Here is a 14,834-nt window from a genome sequence, read left to right as displayed (position 1 = left end):
TGGCTTGGGCCTGGGTTTAATGCCTTGGTGGTAGCTTCTCCCGGTGCCTAGCGGTGAAACAATAACACTGGGGCAGGCTGTCATTTTTGCTCTTTCCTTATGCATTCCTCACAACAGCCCTGCAGGTCTCCTGATTCCTGAGCCTACCAGGCTCAGGTAGGGGTAGTGTGGGGTGGGGGTGGGGAGACTGGGATGGAGGTCTGGTGATCCCCCTCTCTGTCCCTCAATCCTTCCTTACTTCTCTTGAAAAAACACACTAAGTTCAAATGTTTGTCACCTAGGTAAGGGCACACACCTCTCCCCCACCCCCCACCAGCTCACATTTCTCCTTCAGCAGACTGGAGAGAATATGAACTCAGAGGCACAAAGAGAGAAACAGACACTTCCAAAATACGAGCACCAGCTTGCAGAACTTCAGTTGGATTTTGTTCAGGAGGAAGGTTCTCTGCTCACTCGGGCGCCTGCACCAAGCTTTTAGCTCCAGGCTTTCCCAACAAGTCAAGGATCCTGTGCGTTCCCTCTGAAGATTCTTCCTTGGAGTTGGCGAGAACAGTGTTCGGGGAAATCAAGCTCCACGCTCCAGCTGCCTGGAGACATCTGGCCCAGCATTCCTAACCATACAGGCCCACTTTACATCTGCTTCAGGAGCAGACTTGGCAGGACTCCGAGACTCTGTCACCTTCTGCGCAGTTTCGAGTTTCTCTCCACTGTCAACACCTTAGTCTCTGCATCTGTGCCTTCTTCCTGTCTTCACTGTCAGCAGCCGACGTGTCCTGCTCCTGCTCTGACTTCTCCATCCATCTTGTCCCTCCCCTTCCCCACCTCTTGCCTCATCATTCCTACAACCTTTTCCCCTCACTTTGATAAATATTTATTGAACGAATGGGCTGAGGGTGACAAAGTGCAAATTCTACTGTGGTTTACCTCCAGCCTGCTGGAGAACAAATCTAGAGGTGACTGGTCATGGTGGAGGAATTCCCTTTCATGCTGGGGTCCTCAGGGAACCTGCTCGCCGCCAACCAACTGCAAGGATGGTAGCAAGTGTGAACACACGGGGTGGGGGAGGAGGCTCGAGTGCTCCATTTGCCTAGTGCTCAGGCCAGAACCCGCTCAGGTCTTTTGGAGACTGGGGGGGAAGTGGGGGGAGAATCCCCCACCCAATCACTGAGCTCCTTGTTGTGGGTGGGGTTACAAACTCAGCCAATCACATCCCCTGCCCATCGTGATTGGTTGAGTGGTGGGGCATGCGATCCAATCAGGGCCAAGGAGACCCAAGGGTCTGAGGCTGGGCACCAGGACCTGGAAGGACCTCCCAGGCTTGAGAAAGGAGCCCCCCGTGAGGGAGTGGGACCCCGGCAAGGAGAGATGGGAGCTGTTGCTGTTTTAATTTGGTAAAGCACACATAACATAAAATGTGCCATCTTAACCATTTAAAAAATTTATGTTATGTATTTATTTGACAGAGATCACAAGTAGGCAGAGAAGCAGGCAGAGGGGGAGGGGAAGCAGGCTCCCCGCTGAGCAGAGAGCCAGATGCGGGGCCGATCCCAGGACCCTGGGATCATGACCTGAGCTGAAGGCAGAGGCTTTAACCCACTGAGCCACCCAGGCGCCCCATCCAAACCATTTTTAAGCGCAGGGTGCAGGAGTGCGACGGACACGCACATTGCTGGGAGACGATCTTCAGAAAGCTTCCATCTTGCAGAACTGAAACACTGTCCCCATGAAACACCACCCCCCCTTTTCCCCTCTCCCCAGCCCCTGGCGCACCCACCATTCCACTTTTTGTCTCTATGAATTTGACTCTCTAGGTCCCTCAGGTCAGTGGAGTCACGGAGCATTTGTCTTTGGGTGACTGGCTTACTTCGCTGAGCAGCCCGTCCTTCAGGTTCATCCACGTTGTAGCAGGAGTCAGAATTCCCTTCCCGTTTTGCACCCATCCCATTTTGTTTATCTATTCAGTGTCAAAGGGCTCTTGGGTCGTTTCCACTCTGGCTTTTGTGACCATGCTGCCATGAACATGGACGTGCACACGGGGAAGCTGGCTTTGAGCCCTGGGTGTTGCCCTGAGCTGCTCAGCCCCATGAGGCCAGCGAGAGCAGCACAGAACCCTAACCATAAGGTCTCTAAAGGGGGAGGGGCCAGAGACACGTAAATGCAGCAAAGACTCCAATCCCAGCTTTTTGGGTTCAAAAATAAAATTATAAAGCCCCCCCCAAGCTTGTTGATTGCGATGGCTTTCGTTGGAAGTTTAAAGTTGATTTTTTCCCCCCTGGTTTGCATGCTTGCTCTATAATAAGCAAGGTCAAGGTTTTCTCAGAAATTGCAGCTGGTAACTATAAGGAAACAGGCAGGGGTAAAGCAAACACAAGAAAAAGGCTCACCTTAAAAGCTGGTTCTGGGCTGTGCTCGCATTAGAATGTACACAGAGCTTGGGGTCAAGGTCAGTTATCAACAAATCTGTTTTTAGAAACTCGAGTTTAAAAATACACGCTAATGCCTTTCTTGTCCTGCTCCCACTCCCAATTCTCTGACCATATGGCACTTGAATGTTTTTTTGTTTTGTTTTTGAGGCAGCATATGCGATGGTCCTGATTTTCTCCACACTCTCTCTGAAAGAGCAGGTTGTCAGCCACCTGGATTAGCCATGACACACCCATTGCTGAATTTATATCAGCTTGAACAAACACCCGTCAATGATTTACTCAAGAAAACACAACCCATTTTTTTCCAGGTTATCTACCTGTCCTTTGTGCTATGTTTCCAATATGTGCTTCTAGTCCTGTAAAAGGTAGCACGGACACCCTAAAATAATCAAGGTAGTTTGCATACAGAGTGCCTACAGGATACACATATTCTGCCAGACAGCCCTGGAGGCTGGGTACAAAGTGAAGTAGACCTTGTCCTTGGAAAGCCTGTCACGAGCTCTGCTGTTTGTAATTGCCAATACCTCTACGGCTATGAGCCACGATATCACAATATCGAGAAGGCACACATGTGCCAGAGACTGGGCTGTGCACTGAACAAATGTGTTCTCATCTAATCACCAGGATAATCTCGGAGGTGGATAATCTCCATGTTGTGGATTAAGAAAGTGCAGATCATGGGACGCCTGGGTGGCTCAGTTGGTTAAGCGGCTGCCTTCGGCTCAGGTCATGATCCCAGCGTCCTGGGATCGAGTCCCACATCGGGCTCCTTGCTTGGCAGGGAGCCTGCTTCTCCCTCTGCCTCTAGCCTGCCACTCTGTCTGCCTGTGCTTGCGCTCTGTATCTCTCTCTCTAACAAATAAAAAAAAAAAAAAAAAAAATCTTTAAAAAAAAAGAAAGTGCAGATCAGAGAGGTTAAATGACTTGCCCGAGGTCCCACAGCCAGGAAGCAGTGATGCTATTTGACTCTAATACCTGTGCTCCTAGAGCACTGAGGCTATTTGAAAACATGATTTTATACCTGCTTTCCATACTCACAAAAGGGTCTTAAATGATTAGTGGGGAATCAGAGATTTTCTGAGTTACAAAAAAGAAAATTATAAAGAACCACAAAACGTTGCAAGAGGTACTTGATACAGGATTTTCTAGGAACACTGATAACTCTTTTATGGAAATGTTATTCATATGGTACATACTGGATGCTACTCAGAGGACACCAGCCCTGACCCAAGCGGGAGGGGGGCATGTCCTCTGTACCAGAGGTGTCCTGCTGAGGCCAGCCGCTACCGGCTCCTGAGAGCCAGTTACTAAATGCCCAGGAATTTCTTGAGCTGGTTGATAAACACAGCCATTAATAAAAAAAAAAAAATCAAATTACACAAACATACATTTAAGTGATATTGGAAAGAAAGGTAACAGTTAAAACTCACCCTTCCTAATTATTTCACTCTATTTTATTATTATCCATGCTCTTGAGGTTATTTAACTCTACATATGCATGTGCTACTGCTTGTCTCACTGTATCTCTGTATTCAGTGATGTCTCACTGGTCACTTGACATTGGCCTTGGTGGAAGTATTTATGTCCCAGAAATTAGGGAACACTGTAAATCAGAGCTTGATCTTTTTTGTTTTGATGATTGTCTACACTTATAGAGGTTTTGGCAAAAGCATTAACAATGTGGGGCGCCTGGGTGGCTCAGTGGGTTAAAGCCTCTGCCTTCAGCTCCGGTCATGATCCCAGGGTCCTGGGATCAAGCCCCACATCGGGCTCTCTGCTCAGTGGGGAGCCTGCTTCCCCCACTCTCTCTCTCTCTGCCTGCCTCTCTGCCTACTTGTGATCTCTGTCTGTCAAATAAATAAATAAGTAACAATCTTTTAAAAAAAATGTTAACAATGTAAATTATATAAAAGCATGTTGTGTCTAGAGCCATTAAATTATTAGTAGCATGTAAAATTGATGACATATTCTTGAGGAAGTATTTGAAAACTATTATCTGGTATAGCAAAAAGATCACTGATAAACACGTGAAGTTCTACCGTGTCTTTCTCGTTTCACTTTTGTCTTACTTGTGGATGCAAACAAGATACCCACCCACGTCCAGGTTGGGAAACCGCCCTCTCGTCGGTTGTGAAGGTAAGTTGTCTGTGGCCGTGGGAACTCAGCCCAAGTCAGTGAAAGTGCTTTATGAGAGTCGATCGGTTATACGCAACTTACTTTAAAGATTTTATTTATTTATTTGACAGAGAGAGATCACAAGTAGGCAGAGAGGCAGGCAGAGAGAGGGGGGCGGGGAAGCAGGCTCCCTGCTGAGCAGAGAGCCCGATGCGGGGCTCGATCCCAGGACCCTGAGAACATGACCGGGGCTCAATCCCAGGACCCCGAGAACATGACCGGGGCTCGATCCCAGGACCCTGAGAACATGACCTGAGCCGAAGGCAGAGACTTAACCCACTGAGCCACCCAGGCGCCCCGCAACTAACTTTAAAGAGAGGTATATAGTTCATTATTATTTGCAGAGAATGGGTTACACATTCTCTCCATCAGTAAGCCTTATGCTCTACATGCACACTTTACTTTTTTCAGAGCCGGGTGGTAAACATTTTCTAGTGGAGCACAGCTGGGCCCAACACCCCACGTCATGCCTGGGACACGTGGCGGGCATCGGCTGGCTGAGCTGAAGGGGACAACTGGCAAACGGCACAAGTAGAAAGGCCTTTGGCTGATGCTGGGAGTGGGGCGGGAAAAATACACTGCGAGCCTGGCTCATCATATAATAGTGGAGAGTGAGGAGGCCCTCCAGAGCCAAGGGTGGGGACTTCTCAAAGGACACGCAACCAACCTCAAAGAGCTCCCAATGGCAAGGCTGGGAGTTATTCCAGCAGCAAGACAGGATGTGGGATTGGATCATAACCCAAAGTATACAATGAATATACACGAGTTCATACTGATACAAAGACACGATTCAGGAAATACAGAAACAGGGAAGGAGAGACAATCTTCCTTACAGAAGAACTGAGCACCTGTAGATAGGCTGCCTTCCAGGAGGCGGGGCTTGAGTCCCACTGTCTGCGCCTTCCTCCCCTCTCCTTTGGGGGTGGACAATACTCAGGACCTGCTTCCAAAGACTAGGGGATGGAAGGGGAAAAACAGTAACTTTCTGATGGAGAAACCTGGCAAAGACCAGCTGAGTCAAGGGAAGAAGTTAACGTCCCCAGGGAAGTCATGTGGGTAATGGGTTCCCCCCTGATAATGCGACAAGAACCATAATCCCAGTCTAATGAGAGAAGAGAATCAGGCAAATCAGAGATGAACACAATCCAATCCAGTCAGCCATCCTGGAGAATGACACCTGGCCAATACTCTTCAAGACTATCAAGGTCATGAAAGACAGACTAAGAAACTGTCACAGACCAGAGGAGGTTAAGAAGACACAGTGATGAAAGGCAGTGCGGTGCCCTGGGCTGGGTTGAGCCTGAAGTTGAGTTAATAATCACGGGCCAGGGGGCACCTGGGTGGCTCAGTGGGTTAAGCCGATGCCTTCGGCTCAGTTCATGATCTCAGGGTCCTGGGATCGAGTCCTGCATCGGGCGCTCTGCTCAGCGGGGAGCCTGCTTCCCTCTCTCTCTCTCTGCCTACTTGTGATCTTTCTCTGTCAAATAAATAAAAAAAAAATCTTAAAAAAAAAAAATCACGGGCCAGTGTTGGTGTCTTGGTTTGGAAAACTGTACTGTGGCAACAGAAAATGCTTCAAATGGGGGAAATGGAGGGAGACATATGCAAGAACTCTCTGTACTATCATTACGACTTTTATATAAATCTAGAAGTTATTCCAGAATGAAAATGGTAATTACTAAAGCCGGGGAGGAGACTTTGAGTTCCCAGGAGAAAACCATACAGAATCCTTACACAACTCCTAGCGTAGCTTACTCGCGGGAGAGCTCTCGGGGAATGCTTTCAGCCCCAGAAGTTTACCAAATACAGTTTACTGAACTTTGCTCTTTCAGCTACACAACAGTAATGACCGGAAGGGACGAAGGTGGAGAAAAGAGTGACCCTGCCAGGAGCAAAGAGGTTCGACTGGATAGACTAGAAAACACAGACATTGCTGCCAACGGCCAGCAGGGGGCGCCATTTGGCACCAGGGCCAACAGCCTTCCCTACCTCAGCAGCTCCTGGGGTGCTGCGCTAACTCTAAGTGGGGTGCTAATTCTAAGTCCTCCAGGAAAGGAGAAATGGTGTCCAAGACTTCCAGTGTGAGAAATCAGGATTATACATTTGGAACAGGGACCTGACACGTTATATATGATTTTCGGAGCTTCAGAGAGCACGTCGTTTTGTGGGGTTCAGAAGAAACATTCATTTGGATTTTTAGCAGCTGGGTTAAAAAAGAGATCGGTTCCATCGAATTTCCCCATTGTCTATAAGTCTTCTAGCCTACAGTTACCCTCCCCCCCTTTTAAAAAAGATTTTACTTATTTATTTGAGAGAAAGAGAGGGAAAGCATGAGCAGGGGAAGGGCAGAGGGCGTGGGAGAAGCAGGCTCCCCACTGAGCAGGGAGCCCGACATGAGGCTCAATCCAGGACCCTAGAGGATCATGACCTGAGGTGAAGGCAGATGCTTAACCCACGGAAGCATCCAGGCGCCCCCACTTTCCCCTTTCAAGTTCTAACTAGCTTCCAGGTCAGTCCGCAAAATGGGAAATAGAGTCTAATGAGAAAAGACCCAGATTTTTGCAAGTAGTCTTTGCAAGTAGACCTAGATGAGGTCTACTTCCGGTCAGCCTTTCCAGATTGAGAGACTGAAGGGGGGAATGAATGAATGATTTCCCACTAAGTTAAGAAAAAGGAAGCAGCCACGTGGTTCTGGTGTGGTCACAAAGAGTGTGAGTGGCCAGAGGGCACTGGAAGCAGCCGAGGCTGGTTCCTCGGTTCCTGGGCTGGGTTGTTTCATCAGGATGCCAAGCCTTTGCCTGCCTCTCCCCTCTGCATCCCCGCCCTGCCCGCCGATGTCATCTGGGGGGCCTGTAGACGTCTGATGACAACACAGAGACTTCGAGAGTCCTTTTGTGTGAGTTCTTGCTGAGGACACCCTGCCCGAGGCGTGTGCTGCCCAGCCCCTCCACTCCACGAGAAACACCCGGCCTCAGGGCACTTCATCACATCAGCGGGTCCCCACAGAGTCCTTAAAGCACAACTAGGAGATCAGGTTGGCGATGACAACGCTTGTCTAGCAAGACGTTCATTCTGAAGAGTTCCATTTGGTCACTGGTCCCTCAAGCCTGGGTACAGGCAAAGCAACATCGTCTCAAGAATGGGATCTATGGAAAGGCCACCCTTCCCCAGGATGGACCAATGAACTCCCGGCTCGGTGAGCTTCTCATCACACCCATTCCCCAGAGGGGAGGAATGAGCTAGTTGGCTTCCTTGGGGATCAGCTTCGGACTTTTTAAGTGGAAAACGGAAAAGCGGATTATTCCTCATTTTCTTCCCTCTTCCCCCAAATTCCTACTCTCAGTCCTGTTAGGAACATTTGGTTGAGGCAGTGGGAAAGCTTCCTAATGTCATGGATGTCTGGCATTTCTTTGTTGTTTGTTTTGCCCACCCTGCATCCATTTCTCCATCTTCTAGATGGATACCTTAAATTTTGTGGAGCAGACAGCCTGTCTCCCCCCCACCCCTCATAATTCTGAGTCCATGCAATTCTGGTAAGGCTGATCCCTTCTGCTTCAGGGGAGAGATCGTGACCCAGGCCTGCCAATCAGACCATTCCATGTCCCTGGCCTCAGTGATAGGTTCAGGAATAGGCACATTGTCCAAGTCAAGCTAATTAAGAAATTTATTCTTTTCTTAGAACGGTGCTGGGGATGCTGGCTGCCACCTCACTACAGGTGAGGCAAAAGACTGCCTGAGATTGTGAAGCTAACAAAGGTAAAAAGACAGATTCCTGGCCATTGTTTGGGCACCTGGATCCAGCTGGGACTGAAGCTGGTTCTTTTGGCCTTTTCAGTTATAAGAACTCCTTCTGCCCCTACCCCCACCTTAGGCTATTTTGAGTTGGGTTTCTGACACTTGCAAACAATAAAATTTCCTGGAAAATAAGCTTATTGCGACTTCACCACAACCATCAGGACTTAGAACAAGAGGTGTTATGCGAGTTGTGATATACTTGGATACAACCCACCAGACTGTAAACATGTACCACATTTATCTTTGAACTTGTAAAAATAAAGCAATGGCCCAGAGAAGAAGTGATTTAAAACCAAGGAACCAACCATAAGACCAGTAGTGAAACAGGACATAGAGAAACTTTGAACAAATGAACAGTTCTCTAGCTACAGCAGACTTCAGACTAAAGTTCCAAATATCTTTTCAAAAGTTATACCAGGAAGAACCTTCCAAAGTTTTCAAAGAAAACTTTCCAATTGAAGAAACACTAAAATGTATAATACGCATCTGTTGTGTATGTTCTATATTAACGTCTAGCGTACTTATCAGATATATCTGAATGTGATTATATCACATGTGCAAATGCATATATATGTATCTATATATTTAGAACCACATATTTTCAGCTTTTTCAAAAAAGATGTGGTGAAAAGACTGTTCAAATCTATTTCTTCAGCTCGCCAATTTTTGTTTTTTTTATTCCTCAGTTACCAAGAAAAAGCAACAAAACGGCACAGTTCCTGGAACACAGTAGGGCTCGAGCGGTCCTTCTCCCTGTCCTCACCTCCATTTTCAGCTCCTCTTTCACAAAACTAAGTAAAAGAGGGAAGTCAGTGGAGCATGGGGTTATAAGCAGACACTGGTCAATGTTTTCCATGGACCCAGACAGCAGATGTTTCCCGGTCTGCGTGCGGTACGCTCTGCCCCGCTCACTCTGCTGCCAAAGCACGACAGCAGGTGTAGCCACACCGTCGCGAACAGGAGGATGGCTGGTTTCCCATAAAACTTTATTTACAGAAATAGGTGCTGGCCTGGCGTTGGCGTGTGGGCTGTAGTTTGCCAGCGTCGGGGTAGGAGCATGGGATTCAGCATTACACGGAATCAGGTGCTGCTCCCTCTTTGTCCCTGACCTTCGGTGTGACCCTGACGATGGGATCCTTTTGTGGCTCGTCTGAAAAATCAGGATGGCATCAGCTGCTTCTTCGCTGGTGAGAAGTGAATGAGCTAGTGCGTGTGTATCACCCTTAGAGTACTTCCTGGTAGGTAGCCCATGCATACTGAACAGTGTGGGTCAGACATGACCATCACCAGCAAAGAGGAAGAAGAAAGGGCGTGACACAATCTGCCCTGGAGCTGCAGCCACAGCCGGTAAAATGTTAGTGGAGCAAGTAAGGAAGCCAATAAATGCAATTGCGTTTTCTTCTACTCTTGGTGGCTTTTGTTTTTACTGCCGGGATAATCTTTCCCATCAGCAGGAAGCATGACAGATTGGCCTGGCGCTCGCCCTTGACTGCCCACAGTGAAGGACTGTGGTACTCCAGGCACCCCATGGTTAGGAAAAACCTCTAGACCCCCAAGGACATGGGAGAGTGGCCCTTCAGTCCCAGCACTGGCTGTAGCCTATACATAAACTCAAGGAAGTTGCAGGAAATCTTTGAGCACCATTTGCACAATGATGGGGTGGTCCCAAGGGCCTCTACAGAAATCCTGAAGGGAGAAGGGGGACCTGGGATTACTGAGTATCTGCTTGGCAGAAACTGGAAACAAAAACATTGACCAGTGTCTGCTTACAGAGGTGACATTAGCAGTAGCTGGAGTTTGAACTTGAATCTATCGAAATCCAAAGCACTTGCTTTCCTTCACTAGATCTGCCGAGATACCCCATCACAGCGGGGAGCAGTAAGGGGTGGGGGCTGATAGAGGCGTTCTCCGTGCGGGGTAGGCTGTCAGGACTTGCAGGAAGGAAGAAGGAGGTATGCAAGTCACATGGGACAGTGTGGCTGGCCTGGGAACAGGGCTGAGCAGCTACAGGGAAGGGTAGTCAAGTTTACCACTGTGGGGTAAACTGTGGTCAGGGTTAGCCCAGAGCCCTTTCTGGGGTGATTGCTGATGGGACCATGCGTGGGGCGAGGAAAACTGCTGCCGAGGGCTGTCTACCCATCCACAAAACAACTCTACACATCACTTGGGGTGCCTGGCTTCCTTTCTGCCTTCTGGGAATTTCCATTAGACTTGCCATATTTCATAAGAGAGAAAGACACAATTTATAGATTTGGGCGAGGTGGGGGTTTCCTTGCCCAGCTGCTTGATCAGGCCACCACTACCCCTACTGGACAGTTTGTTTCCACACCTCCCTTCCCGGAGACCAGAAAGCACTCAAAAAGGCAACCACAGACAAAACCCACAATATGGCGGACATGTCCAGCTGTGCAACTTCTACTGCTCACTCCTGGTGCTGAAATGGAGACTCTACTTCACTGGGTTTTTTTTTGGGGGGGGGGGCATTGCAAATGGCCCTGCAGCTCATGCCCTGCATAGCTTTGGGGGGTGGGGAGGGGTGGTGTCACCCACATGGACTCTGATGTGAATGGCAACCCTGGCGTTGTGCAACATGGCAGCCCTAGGTTAACTTTTGGTGAAAGAGCTATGATTTACAAAGCATGTTCCAGAATATATCCTTGGGGGCAGGTGCCAATGTATTTCGTCAACCAAGAGGGATTTGGGGGGCAGTTTTTCATCTTGGATGTCATCCCACAGGTAATTTATATGCATGTGTATCCATCTGCTGGCTGGGGAGGTCTTGGGAGGTTTTCTGGCTAAAGGAACACTCCCAGAGGAGGTATCCTGGCTGCCACGCTGCTTGTTTGCTTGATTCTAGAGCTGAGAGTTACCAGGAACTTGTCAGAGGGGCAGGAGGCTGAGCCAAGGGATTTGCATACATTAAGCTCTTAATGCCACAGTAACTTCCCGTGGTAGGGACTGTTAGTTCCCTGAGTTTACAGCAGTGGGAACCAAGGTGTGAGAGTCAGGTGACGTAGGCACAAACCCAGAGCATAAGAGCAGGGCTGGGACTGTGCTCGAGGCAGCCAGAGCAGGATGCGCACTCCCCCCTCCCCTGCTCCCGCACTGTGACAGCTTTTAACACACGTGGCTCCCTAACCCACACCCCACCTTCCCACCCCCATGAAAAGGCTGGCATATCCCTTCTGATTGGTTATGGTGACCACCCCAAAGCCTGAAATAAATGTTTTCCTTTGGGAACTCTTTGTCAGGAAGGGGCTAGTTCTGACCACGCCCAACCCTTTGGATTTCATGATGATTCTCCTTGAGAACTCCATCTCGGGGGGAAACACAGTGTCCTCACCTGGGACCCAAAAATCCAGTCAGAAACGCTAGCATAGCAATCAAGATGGCCGCACATTTCTTAGAAAGGCTGGACCTTGAAGTATTCAAGGATAGATGCCCTTCCTTCCCTTCTCTTCCTCCCTCCCCCCTCCCCTCCTTCCAGCCCACAAGGCTATCCTCACCCCAGCCCGCCCCACAGAGGACCCCTCCATTAATACGATCTCCATTAATAAGAGGATGCTTGCATGAAAGTCCCTCAGTTTAGGAAAGCTCTGAGCAGAGAGCACTCTGGGGAGGACGGACCATGGGTGAGTCCTGCGGGGTAAGGTGGCTCCCTGGGAAAGCCTGGGAAAGCACCCTGGGCACAGGCCAGGGGAACATTTGTGCAGCTCCTTGCCGTCACTTGGGGAATGAAGTGGGACACAAATGCTTGTAGAAATAAGAATTTTAAAGAAATGTGTGTTTATTCAAGTGACCACAAAAGTGTTTTTTGCTCCCTCTGGAAACCAGTCAGGGATACTGCTCTGGCTAGCGTTAGATTAAGTTCTCTTCTCTCTGTTCCCCACAAGTGGGGAGAGAGCTTAATTCTGCATTGGCCAGCTGTGTGACGCTGGGGAAATTACTTAACCTCTCTGAGTTTTGGATTCTTTGTCTGTAAGATGGGGATCATGAGAGAACCCACCCCACAGATTGTGTTAAATAAGGGCGAGCAGGCAAATAGGTTAGCACAGTTAGCACAGTTTCGTTCATATCCGTGACTCCTGATACTCTACTGATTTCTCTTTTTACAAAGCGTCCTCTTCTGCTATAGTCAAAGTTCAAGGTCTTGATCATTGTTTCTTTCTTTTTTTTTTTTTTAAAGATTTTATTTATTCACCTGAGAGAGAGACAGTGAGAGAGAGCATGAGAGGCGAGAAGGTCAGAGGGAGAAGCAGACTCCCCGTGGAGCTGGGAGCCTGATGCGGGACTCGATCCCGGGACTCCAGGACCATGACCCGAGCCGAAGGCAGTCGCCCAACCAACTGAGCCACCCAGGCGCCCTTGATCATTGTTTCTTACGCTTACCCGATATCAGAAGCATCTCGTAAAATGAAGTACCCCTTCCATACTTATACACCTGTACGCATCACACTCTTACTCATGACAGCCAAAAGGTGGGGGCAGCCGTCGATGGATGGATGGACAAACGGCTCAACAGAACGTGAGGTAGACACACGACGGAATATTCCTCGGCTCAAAAGGATCCCCTTACTCAACATGTATGTTGAGTACATACTACCTGCTACAACATGTATGCACCTCAAGGACACAGTACTACACAAGTGAAGCGAGACAGTCCCAAAGGGATAAACACTATTAAGATTCCACTTACACGGGGGGCCTGGAGCAGTCAGATTCAGAGAGACAGAAAGAACGGGGGCTGGCAGCGGAAGCCCGCTTCTCCCTCTGCCTTGCTCCCTCTGTCTCTCATGAATAAATAAATAAAACCTTAAAAAAAATTAAAAGTTAAAAACAACAACAACAACAAAAAACCCTAAGTACCTCCCAGGTTTTTTGGGGGGAGGAACAGAAATGGATAGAAACGTTCTGAAAGGAAGTCGTGGTGACGGCCAGCTCCGTAAACATACTAAAGCGGGTGGGGGGGATCCCTGGGTGGTTCAGTCAGTTGAGCTTCTGCCTTCGGCTCAGGTCATGATAGGATCGAGTCCTGCACCGGCTTCCTGCTCAGCTCTCCCACTCCCCCTGCTTGTGCTCTTTCTATCTCTCAAGTAAATCATAAAATATTTTTAAAAAATCATACAAAAATGTGCTGAATCATAGGCTTACCATGAATGAAGTTTATGTTATGTAAACTGGAGGCAAGCGAACAAATGCCCTGTTCCCGAGGAAGCTTTTGCGGGCCACGGATATGGTCACTGTCTTGACCGTGGCGATGGTTATTCAGGTGCACACGTAGGTCAAAGCCCATCAGATTATATAACCTTTAAACACGTGCAGCTGATTGTATGTCAGTCATATCTCCCTCAAGTTGCTCTCCTCCCCCCCTTTTTGTAAGTTGGCTCTATGCCCAGCTTGGAGCCCAATGTGAGGCCTGAACTCACGACCCAGAGATCAAGACCTGACCTGAGATTAAGAGTCAGATGCTTGGGTGCCTGGGTGGCTCAGTGGGTTAAAGCCGCTGCCTTTACTCAGGTCATGATCCTGGGTCCTGGGATTGAGCCCCGCATCCATCGGGCTCTCTGCTCAGCAGGGAGCCTGCTTCCCCCTCTCTCTGTCTCTGCCTGCCTCTCTGCCTACTTGTGACCTCTGCCTGTCAAATAAATAAATAAATCTTTAAAAAAAAAAAAAAAGAGTCAGATGCTTAACTGGCTCAGTCCCCCAGGCACCCTCTATAAAGCTATTTTTTAAAAAAAAGCAACAGTTTTCCATATACAAACAAACTCTCGTATTTTTTTTTTAGACAATGCCCCCTTCTGATGGATATTTAGGTTTCAATTTTTGTGTCCCTATAAATAATATTTCCATAAATATCTTCGTATGAAAAAAATGCAGACATTATCACCCTTTCCCCTTCTGGCAAGCCACAAAATGAGAACTTCCCAGGCAGGGGGGCTTGGGAACCTGTAATTTTGTTGGACATTTCAGAAACATTCTTATAATCAGACAAGTTTGAGAAACATTGACTCAAACTTCACAAACTTGGATTTACAGGCTTGGGGTTTGAAACTCCATTTTCTTTGGTTCCAGAAAAAAAAAATCTGTAAATGCTCTAGACAAGGGGCTCCATATTTAGGTTTTTATTCTGTGGGGGGTACAGCAGAATCACCAAGGAGCCTGGGAAAATGCATATTCCCACTCCCAGGGAGGCTGTGTAGAGTTGCCAGATTTAACATAAATAAATACATAGATTAAAAATATATATATATAAATGAAATACAGGGTATCCAATTAACTCTGAATTTCAGACAAATACCAAATAATTTCTTTAGCATAAGCAATCCCTTGGAATATTTCAGACATACTTATACTATAAGATTATTTGTGGTTTATCTGAAATTCAGCTTTAACTGGGTGTCCTGTGTTTTTTTCTGGCAACCTTAAGTATGAATGAGT

The 14,834-nt window shown here is 48.0% G+C and overlaps 1 protein-coding gene across 9 annotated transcripts in view; it reads right to left on the bottom strand.

Annotated features, from left to right (window-relative positions):
- FHAD1 (forkhead associated phosphopeptide binding domain 1) overlaps window positions 1-14,834 on the bottom strand; it is a 135,853-nt gene that overhangs the window by 87,831 nt on the left and 33,188 nt on the right. The gene's annotated exons all lie outside the window — the stretch shown is intronic.

The sequence above is a fragment of the Mustela putorius genome, unplaced genomic scaffold (genome assembly GCF_011764305.1).
Source record: "Mustela putorius furo isolate JIRA1106 unplaced genomic scaffold, ASM1176430v1.1 tig00003853_pilon_pilon_pilon, whole genome shotgun sequence".
In the NCBI taxonomy this organism is placed as follows: Eukaryota; Metazoa; Chordata; class Mammalia; order Carnivora; family Mustelidae; genus Mustela; species Mustela putorius.
This window is presented reverse-complemented; position numbering and strand designations above follow the sequence as displayed.